Here is a 22,276-nt window from a genome sequence, read left to right on the forward strand (position 1 = left end):
TTATATCGATCAAATTATTGATGATTGTGCCGGAAGTGAAATGTTTTCCTTTATGGATGGTTTTTCGGGCTATAATCAAATCAATATTCTACCTGCCGACCAACCAAAAACGGCATTCATTTGTCCATGGGGGACATTTGCTTATTGCAAATTACCTTTTGGGCTTAAGAATGCCGGGGCCACTTTTCAACGGGCGATGTCTTATGCATTTCATGACATTAAGCACATTGTGCAACCGTATCTCGATGATTTTCCTGCTCATTCTTTACATCGAGCTGATCACCTTGTCCACCTACGAGCCATCTTTATGAGGTGTAGGCATTATTGAATTCGGTTGAATCCCCACAAGTGTGTTTTCTGTATAGAAACAGGTCGATTGCTGGGATTTGTTGTTTCAAAAGCCGACATTCGCGTCGATCCCTCGAAAGTCGAGGCTATCATCAAATTGCCTCCTCCTTCGAGTTTGCGCCAACTCCAAAGTTTGCAAGGGAAAGCGAACTTTTTACGCCGATTCATCCCAAACTACGCCGAGGTCACTAAAGGTTTTACACGGTTGTTGAAACAGAACGCACAATTCTTTTGGGACGAGATTGCTCAACAATCTTTTGATGCACTTAAACACGCGTTGACCCATGCACCGTTGTTGCATCCTCCCAACTACAACCAGGACTACTTCTTATACCTCGCAGCTTCGCATTCCACCATTGGAATGGTGTTAGTTCAAGAAGATGAATTCGGAGCGGAACATGTGATATATTATCTTAGTCGGACCTTAAATCCCACTGAGTTAAAATATTCGCATGTGGAGAAATTGGCCCTGGCAGCCATTCAAGCTGTCTAGCGTTTCCGTCACTACATTCTTCTCCGTAAAACTACAGTTATTTCGGATTGCAACCCTATGATTTATATTTTGACAAAACAACTGCTAGGGGGCAAGTACTCTAAATGGATTGTTATCCTGCAAGAGTTCGACTTGGAGTTCGAGAAGTCCAAGTCTAAGAAATCCTTAGTTTTTGCGGAATTGATGTGTGATTTCCCGAGTGTTGACACAGAGACTGTCGCAGAGGAGTCCATTGCGGACGAATCTTTGTTTCTAATCAGCACTGTAGATCCGTGGTACGGGGATATAATCGTCTATCTCCAAACCCAAACCTTTCGGCCTGAAGCTTCCAAGGCAGAACGTCGAAAAATTTGGTTTCAATCCCAACAATACAAAATTATTGGAGATACACTTTATCGCCGGGGGGCAGACTTAGTTTTTCGACGTTGTTTAACTCACGACGAGGCTGAGAAGGTTTTGAATGATTGTCACTCTGGAGCATGTGGCGGTCATATGTCTGGGTATGCCATCGCCCAGAAGGTGTTGCGCGCTGGCTATTTCTGGCCGTCTATGTTTAAAGATTGTATCATTGCCGTCACGAAGTGCCACAACTGTCAAGTGTTTGATCGCAAGATGCGCGCTCCACCTGCTCCTCTCCACCCTATAATTGCCGTTGGTCCATTCGCCAAATGGGGTATCGACTTTATTACTTGTAACCCTCACTCGGCCGGGGGGCATGCGTATATCATCCTCGTGGTTGATTATTTTACTAAATGGGCCGAGGCGATGCCTACATTCGACGCGAGCGGCAAAACAGCTGCAGTTTTCGTATTCAATCATATCATAACTAGGTTTGGTGTCCCACAAGCAATCATTACTGACCATGGGAGCCATTTTCGAAACATCATGATGACTGAGCTTACAAGCTAGCTTGGTTTGCGCCACGATAGCTCTACTCCTTATTATCCGCAAGCCAACGGTTTGGTTGAGTCTATCAACAAAGTTCTGGTTATCATGATCCGACGAACCATTGGTGTTCATCGGTCGAATTGGCACAACATGTTATTTTCAGCGCTATGGGCATACCGAACCTCAGTGAAAAATTCAACAGGGTTCACTCCTTTCCAGCTAGTTTATGGCTTGGAAGCTGTGTTACCCATTGAATGTGAAATCCCATCACTTCAAATGGCTGTCGAATTACTTCCAGCTACTTCCGAAGAGGAGAAACGTTTATTGTACTTAGCTAAATTAGATGAGACTCGATGTGACGCTACATTGGCAATCGAGACTCACGCGAAACGAATGAAAGCTCAGTATGATAGAAATGTAACCCCTCGAAGTTTTTCGGAGGGAGACCTAGTGCTATTATATGATCAAGCTAACGATAAGCTAGGTGCTGGAAAATTCGTTCCTATGTGGCATGGACCCTACATTGTAAAGCGAAAGCTAGCAAAAGGGGCTTATGAGCTAGTTGATTTTGATGGGGACTCTTTGGGTAAACCCAGAAATGGACTTTACCTAAAGAGGTATTATGCTTAAATGGTGGGTATGGAGAAATTTTTAGATAGGATAGATTTTCTTTCTAGCTAGCGTGTTTGTTAGTTTAGTCAGTGTGCTTAGCTTAGAGAGTGTGTTTTTCGTCGTTATTCTGGCTTATCTTGGTTTTACTCTTGATATTGCAGATGTCGACGCCTCTCCAAACATACATTGGATTTGCTGATGGTGCTTGTCATAGTACACGGAATATCTCTTCCGCAGCTTGGGTTATCTATTCGCCCTCTGACGAGTTAGTTTCTATGCACGGGGTAAGCCTCGGTCAAACAACGAACAACATTGCAGAATACAGTGCAGTGGTTGAATTATTATCCGAATCTATTTCATTTGGAATTCGACGTTTGATAGTGAGGTTAGATTCTGAACTTGTTGTATTACAGCTTAATAGAGTTTATGCCATTAGAAATCATGTGTTATTAAGGTTGTTTTTGAGAGTGCGTCTCTTGGAACGTGAATTTGATTACATTGAATATCAGCATATTCCAAGGTCTTTAAATACATTAGCAGATGCAATTGCTTCTCGAATGTTGGACAGACATTTACGATAATCATGCAAGTAAATTTAAAAACATTTCATCACATATGTTAAACAAGATAAGCCGGTAATAGTGATATATATATAGATAGGAGTGTGTCAAAAAATATACATCGTCTTCGATCATAGGTTGAAAAACACCTTATGATCGGCAAAAATGATAAGTACAAAAAGCCAAAAATGTCACATGTGTCTACAAAAGTGACTAGTCAATCACTGGTGGTGCTCCCTATACGACACCACTGCACGGGCTACCTTACGCAAAAATCTCCTAAACGGTCCAGGGACTGCGACTACAAAGCGCTGAAGCCTGATAGGAATGTCATCCATAGTAGTCTCAGGCATATCTGCCGTCAGACGCTCTAGATCATGCTCCAACTCAGCTAGTACTTCTACAGCCGCGTCCTGTGGGACCGGTACCGGTGCAACTGGATGTCTCCTCTCAAAAGGCCAGAGGTTGGCTGGGCGCTGTGGACCAACATCTGCATTTTGAAAATTTTTACTGTCAGTTTTGAGACGATATATATAAAAACAAAAAAAAAATACATAATTTGAAAACTTGTGAAAAATAAGGTACCTCTGTCATCCCATTGTTCTCCCTGTGGAAGAACCATGTCCGGATCATGTTGAAAATCTACTCTGGCGTACGGAAAGTCCTGGATCGAGAAAACCTGGTCCTCCAACCAGTGAAAGTAACTATCAGAAAATCGAACAACTGCCGCGCCCTCGTCAGGATGCCGGGCCATCACCGCAACCCATCGTACCAGCTTTGGCTCCCGAGGACCCAAGATATCAATAGTGAGTTGCTGAGGGATCAGCATCGGAACTCTCTCTAAGTCAAAGCTCACGACTAAAGGCCCATATCCAAAAGTTTTCAGTTGTTCGTTCTTTGCCTTAGTCAGTTGGCTCTTCACATTAGCCGACACAGCATCACACTAGTTGAAAATGGTGCCTTGGTAACAGTCAATTGCCATCCGCATTTGGGACCCAGAAGCAATGTGTAAAGCGGCTGCGCCGCAAATTCTGGTAACCGTGAACGCTATAACTTTGAGCTCACGCAGAGAGATGTGTTTGATCTCCACGCCTTTCGAATGGTGTGCACCAATCTTCCCGGAGACTAACAAGGGATTGGCCACCCGGCCTAGTCCCGGCTAGATTGAGTTGCTCGCCTCTGTTTGGCAAGCCAGTGAGAAAGTATACATCCGAGGGCTCTATCTCGAGCTGGTGCCCTCCTATGTAAAAGCATTGCTCTTGAACGTTCCATCTCTCAACCAGCCATTCTAAGAATCTTACCTGAGCCCTCATGCCCGGTATGGCCCAGTATTTGTATAACCCGCATGCTTTTAGGGCATCCAGGGAAGGTTGGTGTTCTATTGCAGCTTCATCAACCTCTTCGTGCTCTCTTTCTCTCCAATCTAACATGGTGAGTGCCCTACACACCAAGAAATAATGATTAGAATTAATTTTGGGAAATTTGAATGGTTATTTGTGAGGATTGGGGTTTCAAATTCCGCGTTCCACAGAGGACGCACCCCGCGTTTGGAACACAGGGCGTCGGGACGCAGCTGGCCTGAAGGTGGGCTACGTCCCCTGACCATTTTCCTGTATAGGAAAAAGTCGGGGGACGCAGGTCACCCGAAGGGCACCTGCGTCCACCGAGGAGCGCATTTTGAAACCTAAACCCTCCCAAAAAACAAAACTAAAACCTAAAAAACAATTTTAATCGGATAGAAATGAAGAGTAGGATGTTGTAAAATACCTGGAAGAGACAGCGTTCGATTCTGACGGTCGGATTTTCCGCAGCGACCACGGGAAGTTTCTTGCCCAAAAGCCCTTTGTTCAACCTCAACAGTAAAACGGTAAAAATGACATGGTAAAAAGTCTTTTATAGGTTTTTTGGATGAATTTGTTCATTTTTCACCATGAAAAGATGTTTTTTGATGTATTTTTGCCTATCTTAAACAGGTATGAGTAATGTGCTGCTTTTGTGCAGGACAAAGGGATTTAGAGGGAAAATTGTCATTTTTCACGAACCAAAATATCAGAGTCATCTTTTAAGCCCTTTTCTGACTCCTAAAATATGAAAAGATTGCCGAGCGTTTCTTTTACACTCGTCAAAACGGAATTAAAAGACGGTCCCCTTATAGCTCTTTTCTGACCGTAAAATCAAGAAAAGATTGCTGGGTTTTTGTCGTTTCAAACTCGATACGGAAATAAAACGACGTGTCCTTGATCGCTTTTTACTTTTCAGGTCAGTGGCACTAATTATGAAAGTACTCCTTGGTCGCAAGATCAAGCGGTTCCCCCAGGTATTATTTTATACTTTTTCGGGCTTGAGGGACACAAATCTACGAAAAAGTTCAACTTGGAGTCTTCTTAAGTTTTTCAAACTCTCTAAAATTGAAAAACACCGAGTTTCTCCTATACTGGGCTCGTTAAACATTTCACAGTAAAGGACCTGTTCAATTACAAACAGGAACGAACCACTCCTTCCTAGGGTTCGAATCAAAACTAGGTTGGACTCATCCGAAGGATGAGCTTATAATCAAGCATATGTTATCCTCCTCAAGCTTGTTAAAAATAAAGAGGTACTTGCCAGAAATGGTGGGGGAAAAGAGAGAAGAATGAACCTGTTTGTTACCTTTTGTCTCAAAAGAAACTTTATTACCACTCTTGAACACGACACTTTTCATTCACCTGGGTTGGGAAATCTTTTACCTCACAGTTGATCAAACCACTTTGAAAGACTTTAACCGGGTTCCGGGGATTAACTTTGAGTTATTCGTCACCAAGCCATCTGTCGTGTCGTTATGTGTTCAAGAGGTCTGCAAGCAAAACTTTCATCTGCAAAATACTTGTCATCCATTTGACCATCCCTGAGTCAGTCCTTACAGCAACATTTCTTCAACTTGAACAATGATTTCGTATTGCGGGCTTGCCTGCAACGGGTCACTTTCTATCGACATCAGCACATTATCTAGAGAGATGACTTAGAAATCGTCAGTACCTTGAAGTCTGCATGCATCAATGGCAGGTTTCTCGCCTTTGACGTCAGTTTACATCATTGACTTTCGATCGAAGGATTCCGTGAAATGTTCGACATCAACTCATTCATTCACATCTCATGGATTGTACTGGGTACTTTGAGAACCATTGACATTACTGGTGGTTTCTCTCACGCTTGTTAACAGTTTACATCATCGACTGGTAATCAAGTGGTTTCTACCATGTTCGACATCAACTCATCTATTCGCATGGCTAGAATCGTACCAATTCGGGAAGTAGAAATGAAGACCCTGGATCTAGTTTCCACCATCCAGGCTGCGAGGAGTTTTGTATTCATTATCTAAGTAGACTAATCATAAACAGATGGCTGCGTCCATACTGTGTCTACAAAAGTCTATGATTGTGATGTACTGCAAGATCATTCCTGTATCAGAGTAGTTAGTCTGTTAGTTAAAGTTTTGATCTGAGTATGGGAATGCCTACCTCAGTGATGATATAATCTTATACATGTATTTTGTGTTGAAAATTGCAGGTTCTGACCAGGCTCTCCACGGGATAATCCTTGAAATGATAAAGCGCTTCACCCTTCCTAGATATTACAAACCCTAATCTATTCTAGGCTTCGCACTTTAGGGGGCAATCTGTTACACTAAAAAATGTCACCATGACTATTTACAGTTAGTATGGCTCAATCAACAGTCATGCTACCCTCTTAGGCAAGTCTTATGCCTCTGCTCTCCATGTCAAACTCCAAAAAAGAGAGAAAGTCTTGTATAAATGTATTTATCTCTGGGGACGCAGGTTCTCTCAACCTTACCTGCGGGGACGCTCCCAATGTTCACAAAAGCTGCGTCCAAAGACGCTCTGTATATAAAGGGACAGGTGCGTCCCCCTGTAAAGGTTAGAATGCACAAGTTTCATCTTTAAAAAGTTACTTGTGGTCATTTCTAGAGCATTCTAGAAGGTTGTTCGACGTGTATTGGGTGCCTCCAGATGGTTCATGCACTCCTATCAAAGAGGAACTTATCCCATCAATAAGGGAGCTATCCCACCCAAAGAGGGGATTATCCCATTGATGGTGGACTTGATTAACCTCCTCTTGAGCACTATAAATACAGGCATTGGGCCAGAAGGAGGGGAGGTTGAAGCTATACATTTTCTAAGGGTAAATGCTGCAGGAATTAGGACTCCCATTTAGAAGCTTGTGAGGAGAGATTGCCATCTTTGCTTGTTCTATTTGGAAGTGGGTGTGCTTTGTCAAAGTAAAGGAGAACTCTTGATGGACCCTGGGAAGGACTTGCACAACACCAAGGCTTAGGTTGTATTTGTTCTTTTTGTTACCTATTAATGCAAATGAGTCCATTCTTCTCAATAACTTGTTGTTTATGAGTTATTTCATGTACTCCTTGGTCTACATGTTGAATATGCTTTGTTTTATGTTATAATCAGGTGCTATTTAATTGTTTGACTGTTGGTGATTACAGGTTTTGGAGAAAAGGAGGAGCTCATCCAGATCAACAAAGCTTGGACTTCTACAATAGCGTTTGGACAAAGGTAAGAACAAAACACTTGATATCTCATATCATAATGCATGTTTAGAGAAGGATAGATCTTATTTGTCTTGTTTGTCACTAGAGAGTCTTAGGCTCCTAGGGAGGTTGGTTGTGTCCGCACAATCGACTCTTTCCGCCTGACAAGTGTTTCTTCACTATTGTATTTGCCAGCCTAGAGGATCAAACATGGGTATTCAAGAATGGCTTATGTGAGAAATGGAAGCTTTGTTGATCACTATAAGTATTAAGGAATGACCAATGTGAGCAACGAAAGCCTATGAGCAACTACCTATGAACCATAGTATTCGAGAATGTTAATGATGAATGCTTGGTTTTATGTTTCATATTTTTCTTATTTTTTCTCTCTCCTCATTTCTTGAATGTGAAACAAATGGTTGGTTGTATTTTTCATATTTGTCTTGTTTTTCTCTCTCCTCTTCGTTCGAATGTGAAATCTCCAAACTCTGTTTCTCATCTCGTTGTTGTTTCTCGTTTCGTTTCCCCTTTCTGGTTTCTAGTAACATAGATTTCAAGCCCTTCCTTCTAGCTTTGGTTGAATTTCTACATTGCTCTCAACTCCAAAAGCAGGTGATGGAAGGGATGGGTAGAAAGCTTGGTACCTGAGATAGAGTTAAAGAAGAAGAAACATTGAGTCAGACATTGCAATATTCCTCTTGTGGGGTAAAAGGATCACAACAAGGCCACAGTAAGCCCCTGAGAGAGAACAAGGATGCTACCACGTGCAGTGGTAACAATCAGAGTATGGTGCAACGTTGTACATTAAGGTCCACCAATGACATCATATTAGCAAAAATCCAAGCATGAAAATAGATTGAAACAAAAAACAAAAGGGAAACCCTCACTAACTCGTCAGGCCCTTGCTTAATAATCGGGCAACATTTGGGTATGAAAAATCAGGGATCCCTTCTTCAAAGTCCCTGTTTGCTTTTATAGATCTCTTCATATTGATGGATGGCTTCAACCCTCCTCGAATGGCCATTGGATGAGTGCTGGGCAATTGCATTAATTAAACTTCTTGGAAACTGTTTGAAATTTTTTTAATTTAAAACTTTTATACGGAACTTTGACTTTCGCATTTTGTAATTTGGTGCATATGTTTTCCACTCATGCCACATTTGTTTAAATAAACTACATATTTATTTTCTTTTGATTATGTTTCTCAACTATGGTCGTGGATTTATCTTGGACAAGTAATGAAAATAAGATATGTTCCAGGGAATTGAACATATGTTTTTTCATCACTTGTATTGATATACTTTGACAGCATGGGCACGGAAACTCGAACCCTTCACTTCATCGTACTATGAACAATAGAGACTTTCCTAGCTGTTGAGCACAACACATAGCACATATCAGTCGAAGGTATACTAGTGTTATTCTTTCACCTTGAGATGGATATATATTTGTTTTATTGCAGCAGGGAAATAACTACTACATTACGATACATCAATTATACTCAAAGGCAAAAACTATTTTTCCTGTACAACCATATTGAGAGTAATAAGTACCTTCCCATGTGTCATCATAGCAACAGATTCCATTTTGCTAGTTCATTATGTTTCTCATTCTAGTGGCCGCCATTATTGTGCAAGTTTCACCTGTCACTTTTTGCCTCCATGAAAGTTGATAAGAAAATGTTAAGACAATGCTAAATGTCAAATTTTAGCAGACATTCTGAAAACCTTTTTGATCCATTTTCTAACATGGTCCACAATCTACTTTGATAGTATTACAATGTATCTCTTCCAAAACTTGATTTTCTTTCATAGCTAGAAAACTAATTTGATAAATGATCTCTTTAATTTTGTCCATACACTTGAACGTTATTGGATGTTCTTGAAGATGGGCCAAGTGTTCACCCAAAACATCCAAACATATCATTAACAACCCATACTGTAACAAAAATATTCATCCTCATCCAATTATTAAATGTGGAAATATTCCTCTAAAAGCCTCGATTTCCCATACACTGGGGCTATTACTTATATAACCCTTGGTTTTAGTTTCTCTTGCATGTTTGGCGATTCAGCTGGAATATGTCAAAATATCAAGTTCCTTGATGTCTTCACTCCAACTTCTTGGATGCCATCTCAAAGAAAAGCTCAAAGGATATTCCAAATATTATCTTTAGAGGTGGCCATTTTGACCCGAAAGGCCGAGTATCCATGCCATCAGTCACACTCTTCTATGCAACTGTACATTACCAAGCAATTTATCATCAATAAACATTGTTGCAAGACAATAATTGTTCAAATAAATTTCTGAGACATTCTGGATATCTAAAGAGATTTCCTTATAAATCTCAAGTTCAACAAAGCATCCAATGTATGGATAATGAAACAATGGATCCTCACACTAATATATTCACCATGGGACTGAGACAAAGATATACAAATTGTAAACTCCCTCATGTAGATGAGAAAGTGGTGTTGGAAACTCTCCACGTTAGAATTGACATTCTTACCATATTCAAATGGTGTCTTTTCTCAATGTAAACAATTCTTCAATAATATGGCCACTCTCCCACATGTGTCATTTCTCCCAATCCTCACGCTTAATTGGCACACTACACCTACGCATTTCATCCGAAAATGCATATGTCTTGGTACTTTATATCCACTGTAGTGGGTTTTCATCCCTCTTCTATTACAAAGCAGATTTCTGAGGGTAGGGGAAATCACAACTCCCTGCCCTCCCTCATTTCAATGCAACACGAAAATCTTTTATTGCTCTCTTTCCATGTTACGGTAGTTCTTAAATCATAAATCTCAATTTCAAGGCCTTCCTTCCAGATTTGGTTGAATATTTTCATTTCTATCAACTCCAAAAGCAGGTGATAGAAAGGATGGGTAGGAGGCTTGGTACCCAAGCTAGGGTTGAAGAGGAAGAAACATTGAGTCAGACACTGGAATATTCCTCTTATGGGGTAAAAGGATCACAACAAGGCCATAGTAAGCCCCTGAGAGAGAAAGAAGATGCTACTGCATGTAGTGGTAACAATTAGAGTATGGTGCAAAACTGTATATTAAGGTACCATTATCATCCCCTCAAGACTTCGATTGCTGAGGAGAGAGAAAATATTTTAAAAGCAGAATATGGCATATTTGAGGCTATAATTAGCAAAGTGGAAAGCTTGCACAATTTTGTTTAGAGACCTCGTGAGTAAGTTACAGATGCTGATACACTCTTTGATCACATCCACACTCCTCGCTACTGTTCACAAATCACAAAACAATTATGGTGATACTCCAGTTGCTTTTATTAGTAGTGATATTCTAAGAAACTATAGTGACCAGGCATATGGAAGCAGGTCTTTAGAGGGAAATGATGATCAAACCTAAATATCATGGAGAAATATTGGGCTTTTAGCTGCTTCTATTTTCCAGCATGTGGCATGAATTTTCACTATGCTTGGACAAATGGATAATGAACCAAAGCAAAGGAAAGCTACAATACAGAGAAAACAGACTAAACCAACAGAAAGCACTCGACCTGAAGCAGTAAAAGAGTCCCCAGAAGATGAAAAACTAGAAACAAACAAGAATATGGCAAGCATATTGAACATTTTGCGAAAACAGAAGCAAGCCAGATTAGATAATTTGGTTCCAAATAGAATATCATTTTCCTAGACAGTAGAAAAAATCTTTGTGTTATCATTTCTAGTAAAGGATAGTAGAGTTGAAATAAATGTCGATGAAAATGGAAAACATTTTGTTGTCTCCAAAAATTCTCCCAAAGCTACAGAAATGGCATCTGTAGAAGCTTCTTACAACCAATTTGTTTTTCAGTTTGATTTTAAAGACTGGAAGTTGATGATGGAAGCTGTTGAAAGTGGTGAACAGTTGATGCCTCACAGAACCAATCCACTTATGATTCCTTGTTCTGAGAAGGCCGCAGAGAATCCTACTAGAGAGATTTCAAGAAACAGGGGCGGAGTGGTACCTGCAACTCTTGAGGTGCAAGAGGATGAATGTGGAAGTGATGATTGTGGTGGAGGTCTTCAAAGACCAGCATTGAAGAAGCAAAATAAGTGTATCCTATGACTTTTGCTACTTTTTTGGGTGCTTTTTGTTGGAAACTATCTCTGTTTCTATCAGTGCATTGTAATTCATACAGGAAGATAATCTTTAATTTAAGCAATATGGTATATAAACAATGCTATCTTGTTCTCATAATTAGTTAAAATTAAGTTTAGTGGCAGTGAAAACCCCTGGTCATGTAGTACACCCTTTTAGGCATGGTTCCAAGGCTTGGGCAGAAGACTGGCATCACGTATAATGAAATTATTAATGTAAGATGTCAAGTTTGATATGTTAAACCATGATTAGTCTCCTTGTGACTGTATGTTGTAATTCTATGTTTGAAAAGTATTTGGAGATACCACACAAGAACAAAGTTTCTAATTGTGTTGTTGGTTTAATTTGAGAATACATAGAGATGAGAGTAGGGTAAGGCCAGGTGAAAATAGATGTAAATACAAAGGTTAAAAAAACTAGCTAGCAGCCCTTACCATACCCAAACCCTTTTACTGGCACTACAGGGATAGAGAGATCCACCCAGAGGCATGTGGAGAATAAGTAGGGATATGCATGCTCTGGATTGACTAATTGCTTGAGCCTAGCTCAAGAAGGTGCAACTAATAGATGGCAAGAGATTGGGAATATATATCTATTAAGTATGTGTATATGAAATTCATTATGTCCCCTTTTGATTTTCAAGGTGGGAGGAATGCAATAGAGAAAGGGAGATCATATTTTTCCTCTATATCCCACCTATCAGGACACTAGGATAAGTCCCAATAATAAGATTTGGGTTCACTCATAAGTATATGATTGTAAAAGGCCATCATGAACTTTATTAAGCTAAGTCATCCTTTAGTTGAGTTTCACGCTTTAGTTGAAGCTTGAAGCAAGATACTCGGCCTCTTTTCAACCCTTCAGTATTCCTGGAATAGCTACAGAACAACCCTATTTAACCCATGTTGAATGCCTCTTCTTGTTGTGATCTTAAACTTCAAACTTCAGCCCTTCTCCCTACAAGAGAACCTAAGAACAACACTCAAAACAACCTCTATTTCACACATTCTACCTACAGCAAAACATAAGACTTCCACATTACTTATAGGGCTTCTTTCTTGCTGCGTTATGGATCCTTCTTGTAGTGGCTAGGGCCTCCCTTTGACTGCATCTAGAGCGCCTCTGAGTGCTACTTTAGACCTTCCTTGGCTACGGATATATGCTTCTTCTTGATGGCTGATAAGGGCCTCCCTCTTGCTATGGATTAAGGCCTCCTTCGCTGTGGATAAGAGCCTTCCTTTTGCTGCGTATCTGGCCTCCCTTGATTGCGTCTTTATGCCTCTCTTGACTGCATCTTAGGCCTCTCTCTAGACTACATCTTAGGCCTCTCTCTTGTTGTGGCTAAGCCTCCTTTTGACTGTGGTTAGAGTTTCCTTTTACTGCAGCTAAGGTTTCCTTTTCGACTGTGGCTAGAGCTCCTTCAAGACTGTCTCTAGGTCTCCCTTCATGACTGCAACTAGGGCTCACACTATTGCAGCCTGCTAGCCTCATGCTGCTCAGGGACTCCTGCACTGTAGCACTCTCTGCTACTTCATCCACATCTGTCTCTACCCACATCTGTCAGTCCTACTACTCTCTCTTTGGGGCTCCCGTAGCAAGGTATAATCGAAGAGGTTGGGCACCTAAAGTATTTGACCCTCATCGCTTGTAGTCCTCCTAACTACAACTCAATGTCTCCCAACCTCTTCTCTAGATGTACATGGGCACTCCCTGTAGTCCCTAGCATGCCCTGGGACACTACGACATGAGCACTAGTGCATTAACTATGCTAAAAGGTCACTTTCTTGTTAATTTGACCATGAATATCTCTTCTACAAAGAAATATTTCTTATTTTTGTTTATGTTAGTGGTTTGATAAGAACATTTCTACAGTCTCTTCACTGAATTTCTTAAAGCTTTTGCATTTATGCTTTTTGAAAAAAAGGGCTAACATTTTAACCTAGCTAAGTAAGGATTCTTTAAATAACCTTCTAGCTTGGTTCCTTTTTGTTCCATCTAAGCTTGGAAAAGTGTCATGAATTTACATTGAACAATGTAAGAATCTAGTCTTCTCTAGAAACAATCAAGCCAACTCTTTCATTTTGCAAATTACCTACCAGTTTTGGACATATTCTTTGAAATTTCTATGCTGAAGGTGTTGGATTTAGGTAAGTGATACAAAATGCACACCTACAATTCTATTGTTCACCTATTAGACTAGTGAAAATTATAGGAAAAATTGGAAGGGTTGGACATGAATGTTCCAACCATACTCTTATTGGCCTGCAATACATATATTCATAACACATACCTACAATACTATTGTTCACCTATTCTGCTAGTGCATATTGTAGGCAAATTGTTAATGTTGGACTTCGTTGTCTCAAGTTCACACACCAGCACTAAAGATGCAACATATTGTGTGCATCCTTAGATATGTTTGACATTACAAGACAACTGTTTAAACAAATGCATGTATAAAACTTCTAGATTAGCAAAATAACCATCAATATTTTTTTCTAGCATTTTGGGTTGAATTCACAATAGTATGCTAAAAAGTGTCATTTCAATGTCTGGAAATTAGGATATATAAATGTGAGATATATGCTCTACATCTTTGGGTTATCTCCTTTTCAAATATGAGTTTTTTTAGGCTACATGTTAATTGTTTGAACTTTGTACTTTGAATAAATTCCTAAACGGACTTCGTAAATACTCGAATGAATGGACTTCATAAGGAAGTGGTACCATAAATTGTGTTATTTCAAAGATTTGGCTTCCATGTTTTCACAAAATACAATGTCCTCAATAAATACTTATATGTATAGATACTTATGTTTAGGATTATATATGTGTTGGAGCGGTTCCTTTATGTTTTACTATAATCCTGATGTTGACAAGCTTTAGCTGACTTTTTTCATCAATTGTTCATAGAATATGCAAAAGATTTCATTGTCAAAATGTGGCAAAAATTACATTTCTCCTGATTTATTTTTTTTATTGTTCATGACAATATAATCATGTTTCAAGAATGAGGTATCCTACAGTCTATTTCAATTTGTGGATATTTTTTTTCCTCCCATTTTTTTACAAGGATGTAGATTTGATTTTCATGTTGATGGCTTTTGCATGTATCCTATCTAGCCCCAAATGCTAGTAATGGAGCGGATCTTGAGAAGTAGTCGTGGAAATAGACTATCAGAGGTTAATGTTACAATACCACTTCCACCTAGTATCAAAAAAAATTTAATGGTAAGTGACATAAAGAAGAGTTATTTAACGACAATGTTGAAAGAGAAACCTCATGTCTTAGTTCTAAGTCATTTATTTGTGTTTCTTAGCTCTAAATCATCTGTTTTTTAGCTTTACCAGATCAATTATTTCACTAATCCAATATGCATGGATTGTATTTCTCACCCGATGTTAGTTACTTGCCATGGTTGATATAACATTCAATTCTAGGCCACTTTTATTTTAAGTCAGAGATTTTATTGATTAAAAGGATGTTCATATTTTGATTAGTTTACTTGGAGCTTGATTTAAATTTTTTATAAATTCCACGTAGATGTTATTTTTTCAGGGTGAGCTCCTTGCACCAGTAAGGTCAGATGAGTCCTAGAACATAGGTATACAACAAGAACATCTTTGGCCTTTGTTGTGTATCTGTTATTCTTTATATCATTGACAGATGGTTATTGATTATGTAAAATAAAGGATGGAAGTTCTTGCCAATTCTCTTGACAAAACAAAATAAAATGGAGTGGTAGAATTGTGTTTTAAAGGGTGAGCCAGAAATCAGTACTTGAAAGATAGAACTTGAGAATGACAAGCTATCTGATCTGGATCTAGAGACACAATAGACTGTGGAAAAAAAATGATGGTATTGATGAGTCTTCTCAGAAAATAATCTCTAATTGTTAGACCATTGCCAAAATTTCAGTTATCTGCAATGGAAATTGTGACTCTAGCTTTATTTGTATGAATAATGACTTTGGCCATTGTCCTAATCATTTCCTATGAATGATTTTGATTTTGAAACTCCAACTAGTTTTTTGTTAAATTAAGTAAATATTTGATGACAAACTTATAGTTTTCAAATCTCTTTTGTAAATCTATTTTCTTGAGAAAATTTGTCTTTTTACTTTAGGTACTGTAGATTGCTACTGTGTGACATATGCTATGATATAATTGCTTGGATAAATAGATAGAAGTGTTGTACAACATAGTCTTTTTTAAATCTAAAGAAAAAATATTTCCAAATACAAAGTTTATTAATTAAGAACATCTTTTAGACTTCTTTGCTAAGTTATGATTATATTTCGGTAGGGGACTTTGTGTACGCTGATATTGAGTTGTCTATTTGGTTTTTTTCAGGTAACAATGGTTAATAAGGAATGTGTTCTTGAGCAGCAAGCACACATCTTATTCTACTATCAACAGGAAACTCCATGGTTTTCAGGCATGGCAACAAAAACACAGATGTTAGTGGGATATCCAAAGTCCGTGTTGGATGAATTTAATACTAGTGATGATTTTGATTCCTTGTCAGATAAAGAATGTCATGAGTCAAATTCAAATAAACAGAAGCAGCTCAAGAATGAAGGTGAAGCTATTGCTTTCTGTCCAAGTCAATTTCTTTTATTTGTTGGTTGTTGTCATGTTTTGAGTGTGGACTTGTGAAATTCCAAATTTCATGTTGGTTTATGTAAAGGGGATATATATATATATATATATATATATATATATATCTATATCTATATATATATATATATATATATATATATATATATATATATATATTAATTATCATATGTCATTCATGGTTTCTGGAGATCCGTGTTACATTTTCACAGAAGTTTAGATATCATTCAAATATCTAAACACCAAATAACAACAACATTGAGATTTTTCTTTCACTCAACCTATAACATATTGCATCTGTCTTCATCAATGTTATTCTTCCATATGTTATCAACTTATGACATTTCCTTTGCAATATTTGGTGCATTTTCTAGAGGTCATTTATATATTATAAATGTCTTCAGACTTTCACTTCTAATTGAGTATTCAAATGAACATATTGATTCTCTTATACATAATTATTTTTCCCTCCACCCACTTTTCATAACCATTAGGTAGGGACCTGCAGCTTTGATGTTGCTTTTCTTGTTTAGTAAAATATTTTCAAGACTCAAATTTTTTGAAAGTTGTAGAATTTACAATTTATGAAGTTTCAGGGTCTAATTTTAGGAGTCTAATTCTTTTAAAGGGTGATAGCTCAATGGAAGAGCACCTTCTTTACAAGTAGGAGGTTGGTTGTTTGATTCCATTATGCCCTAACATGATCCATATGGAATGAGCTTTTGACCATCACCAATGAGCTTTGGTGACATTTTTCAACCATCACCAAAATATGAAATGGTGACAGTCAATGAACGTCACCATATATATGCATCAATAGTGACGAGCCTCAAAGGTCTATAACCATAAATCATTGTTGTTGATATGAAATGGTGATGGTCGATGTCCATAATTATAGTCATTATTCATGATGGACCTTGATTGTCACCACAACACCTATACTTATGGAAATGCGGCTTTTGGTGAGGGTCAACGAACGTCACCATATATATGCACCAATAGTGACAGCCATGAAATATCCATCACAATAAATCGTTGTTGTTCATATGAAATGGTGATGGTCACTATCCATCATTATAATCAATATTCGTGACAGACTTTTAATGTCACCATAACACCTATACTTTTGGTGACATTCAGTTTTTTGTGATGGAGGCTATGGTCTGTCACCATTGCTCATATGAAATGGTGATGGTCACTATCTGTCATTATAAATCATTATTGGTGACGAACTTTGAATGTCACTACAACACATATACTTTTGGTGATGCCACCTTTGGTGACATTTAGTTTTTGGTGATGGAGGCTATGGTTCATCACCATTGCTCATATGAAATGGTGATGGTCACTATCCATCATTATAAATCATTATTGGTGACGACTTTGAATGTCACTACAACACTATACTTTTGGTGAAGTTCAGTTTTTGGTGCCAGAGGCTCTTTTGACTGTCACCAATGAGCTTATGGTGACATTTTTCGCCCCTCACCAATGTCCTTTTTTCTTGTAGTGTGTTGACCCAATACTCAACATTCCCCCTGATGTGCTCTTCTAGTAATATGGAATCCATTCCCAATATGCATATGTGAAGCCTTGAAGCTTCACTCCCTTTGTCGTCTGTACCAAAGACCAAATTGAGTGGTTTCTCTAGGGTATCTCAACAAATGTTTAGCTATCTTCCAATAGATTTTGGTTGGCTTAACCATGGCTTGATTAAGTTGTTTAACTGCAAAACACATATTCGGTTGTGTGTTCACCAAATACATAAGTGAAACCACAATCTATCTATAAATAGTAGCCTCAACTAATTCACCTGAAGTAGCATCTTCCTTCCTCTAATTACCTGCTAGAGAAGCTTCCATGAGTTTGTTGCTCTCCATGTGGAACTTATTCAGTATCTCATTGGCATATTTTAACCTCAGAGGAAAATAGTTCCCCATCTCCTTGTCATACTTCCATACCAATAAAGTAATGCATGAGCCCCAGTTCCTTCATCTCAAATTCTCTTGAAAGATCCTCTTTGCATGATTTTATAACCTTCTCATCATGAATCAAATCATCGACATATAATAATATAATAATCAATTTACCTTCAACTACAATATGGTAAAGGTTCACGTCTGCTTCAATTTTGGTGAAGCCCAACCCGATGAAATAACTTTCAATTCTGGTGTACCAAGCACGAGGTGCTTGTTTTATTTGATACAACACTCACTTGAGTCTGCACACATGTGAATCTTTGATGAAGGTCTCAAATCCTTCTGGATGCTCAATATACACCTCTTCCTCAATCATAACATTAAGGAATGCTACCTTCACATCCATCTGATGTATCTTCCATCCCATTTATGCTAACGATGCTATAATATATATGATTGAAAAGTACCTTGCTACTAGAGAAAAGGTCTTATCGTAATCAATTCCCGCCACCTGAGAGAATCCTTTGACCACAAATCTGGCCATGTGTTTCTCCACACTCCCATCTCTTGCTTTTGTTACCTTGTAAATCCATCTAGAACTCATCACTGACTTATCTACTGGTCTTGGAAGCACTTAACAACCATTTATTTTTATAATGGAGTCATACTCCTCAACCATGGCATCAAACCATACCAGTTGCTACACTTCTTCCTTGAATGACGATGGCTTAACCTCTACACTCCTTCTCATTAGAGCCATGTAGCCAATGTACCGATCTCGTGATATCCTCTACCTGCGTTGTGATGTTGGTGATCCCACATTCTCTCTAGCATCATGTATCAATATGTTAGCCTCTCTTGTGCACTTCCTTCCATCTCTGGAAGTCTTTGCATGAGTGGGTTCTTCCACTCTTTTCTCCTCTGAATGTGTCTGCTCCACATCATCCTAAGGTTCCTCCTTTGGAGCTAAAATCTCCTCATATGCATGTAACTGAAGCTCCCTTTCAAGGGAACATCTCATGGCCTTCTCTTCATCGAACTTCACATCTCCATGAACCACTTTCATCTTGTTGGATGGCAGGTAGATCTGATAGTTGTGAGGTGTATTAGTGTACCCCAAAAATATTCCCAACTCAGTTATTCACTCTATATTTTTACAGGCATCCTTGGTAACATGACAATATATTGATGAAACAGATATCCTAAAGTGTGCCAAATCTAGTTTCTTACCTGAAAATTATTTTTCTAGTGTACTCATCCCGAGAGTTCGATGAGAACTTCTATTATGCATATAAATAATTGTGTTGCATGCTTCAGCCCACAAGTGCAATAGTAATCTGTGATCATGTAACCTTTCCCATGAAACTCTCACAATACTTATGTTCTTCCTTTCAGCCACCCCATTATAATGTGGGTTATGAGATGCTATTAACTCTCATTGAATGCATTTTGATGCACAAACGTTGTTGAATTCATTCAACACACATTCTCCACCGTTATCGCTTCTAATAGATTTAAATTTTCTTCCAGTATATTTCTCAACAAGTGCTTTAAATTCACAAAATTTAGGAAACATATAATCTTTATTATGCATGAAGAAAATCCAGCACTTACGAGAAAAATCATCATCAAATATTACATAATACCCATGCTTGATCGTGGAGGCTTTCGATAACAGTCCAAACACATCTAGGTGAACTCTATCAAGGATTGTTTACGCTTGACTACCTTTATCATGAAAGGAATATTTGGTGTACTTCCCCAATGTACACCCTTTGCATGTGTGTCTATGCTCTACTGTACCCTTGGGAAGTCCTGTAAATATTTTCAACATGATGTTAAAAGTTCTATGGTGCAAGTGAGCTAATCTTCTATGCCACAAGCCACTGATGTCTCAACTCTTCACATTCTCTTCTTTTGTGATAAAATAAACATAGTCTTCTACATCCAATTTGTAAAGGTTCTTCACCCAAACCCTAGTCTACTTCACCTATCCTGAGGTTATGTGACAAAGGAAATACTTTCCCTTGATAAATATCACATCATAGCCATGGTCGTCCAACATGGCAATTGAAACCAAATTCTTCTTTAAACCTAGAACATACACGACATATTTTAATTTGAGAGGAGAACTAGAATCCCTCTTATTGGTAACTATACTGATGTTGGTCATGCTATACCTCTCATCATCTCCCATCTCGATGTGCATCTAGAGGTCCTTCTCCTCCAAGTCACTGAAAAATTCTTTGTTGTTGGTCATATGGAATGAGGCTCCACCATCCAGGTACCAAACACTACCCACCATTGATGTCACCATGCAAGTGATGAGGGTGAAATCCAGCTCGAATTTTCAAGCAAGAGCTTCACCTGCCACTTCTCCTTAGGGATTATTACCGGCCTTCTTATGTGGACACTTTGTGGCATAATGTCCCAGCTCGTGACAGTGAAAATGTTTAATATTTGAGAAGTCCTTCTTCTTGCCACCCTTAATGGAATCTAATTCGGAATGAGATGACTTCCCCTTCCCTTTATTCACCTTTCCAACTAAGGCACAATTCTCCTCAACATCATGCTTGGACGAGGATCCATCTTTGGTGTTCTACCGAATCTGCACTTGTACCAAGTCAAACCACAACTGATCCCACTCTGGTAGCTTCTCCCTCCCATTAACTGAGTCCTAGTAACTGTTCTGGCTCTTGGGAAGGCCTAGAAGTTCTAGGTTCACCATATCATCTTCAACAACTGTAACACTGGCACTTCCAAGCTCATCCTGACATTGGGTGAACTTGGTCAAGTACTTAGGTATAGAGTTTCCCTTCTCCATCTTGATCTTTCTAAACTTGTCCTTCAGTGTCAACTTCTTGTGGTCACTGTTGTTTTGAAACATGTCTATCAAGGCTTTCCTGATTGCAAATGGAGTCTCCTTACCATGGAGTTTCAAGATAGTATGATCTCAAACTCCTTATAGGATAATCCTTCTCACCTTTGCCACACACTTTCTCCACTCTGCCAAATCATGAGCATCAACTAGATTAGGAATATCTTTGTCTATGAACTCCTTAAGCCCATTGTCTTCCAACATTGCCTCCATCTTGTCCTTCCAAGAAATATAGTTCGAACTACCCCCAAGAGCATATTCAAGTCTCAATCTATAGAATGACATCTTGTTCGATCTGATGTATGATACAGTAAATTTGATTTCTCCTGCAAAAGACAAATTTGTATTCTCCTCTTCTATAGTGATTTCAACTATAATACCATGTAGAAAGTACTTGTAAATTGAAACTACAGATTTTTAGTATGCTAAAACAATTGACTTGAATTTACTCTACTCATCAGCAGAAACAATAAACGATCGATGAAATCACGAATCATATAAGACAAATATTTCAATCACACATAACACAATGATTTTCTTGGGGAAATCCATAGTTAAATACCCTTGCCATCTATATATTGCATTAATCATAAAATATTAGAAGATTACAATGATTTTCTCAAGACCAAGCAACTTTTTCACTATCTCTATATATCTCACTGCTTCCCAGATAATCTCAAGCCAATACTTAGCCAAATTATTTCTTACCCAAGTACTTATTTCCTTGCATTGTTCCTTTGGGAATTAACCCATTTTTAAATAGGAAATTTGACAATTATGAATTGTGAAATCCTCATAGGCCTTCCTTTGATTTCATGCACCACTTGGACAATTTAGATTATTATACAATTGATAGCACATTGTCCCTGAACTCCAATATCAACTAGGTCTTTCTTTGATCTAACATGCATGAGTTAATTATGAGTCTCTTCAGTTTACTGGTTGATCATTGCAGTTACACCCCACTACCATAAGTTACACCCCACTACAGTAAGTTACACCCCACTACTGGATCTCCCACTAATTCCTCCATCAGTTGGAAGTAGTTTGACTGACTTTAACTCATTTGGACTGAATTAAATAATTACAACTCAAAATAAATTCAACTAGTGCTCCTAATTGTAGGAGACACTCTACATGACTCTAGTTAGACTGTCAACTCGAATTAATTGATCTAACTAAGTCAAATTAACTTAGTTATCTATTACAAGTTGTCATGAGATGTGGAATTACAATTTAATTCAAGGACAAATTAAATTAGGATTTTCTTGTTGCATTTTCAAAAAATACCATC

This window comes from Pinus tabuliformis, chromosome 3_1 (genome assembly GCF_031772625.1).
Source record: "Pinus tabuliformis cultivar Carrire ecotype Pingquan chromosome 3_1, CPIR1, whole genome shotgun sequence".
NCBI lineage: Eukaryota > Viridiplantae > Streptophyta > Pinopsida > Pinales > Pinaceae > Pinus > Pinus tabuliformis.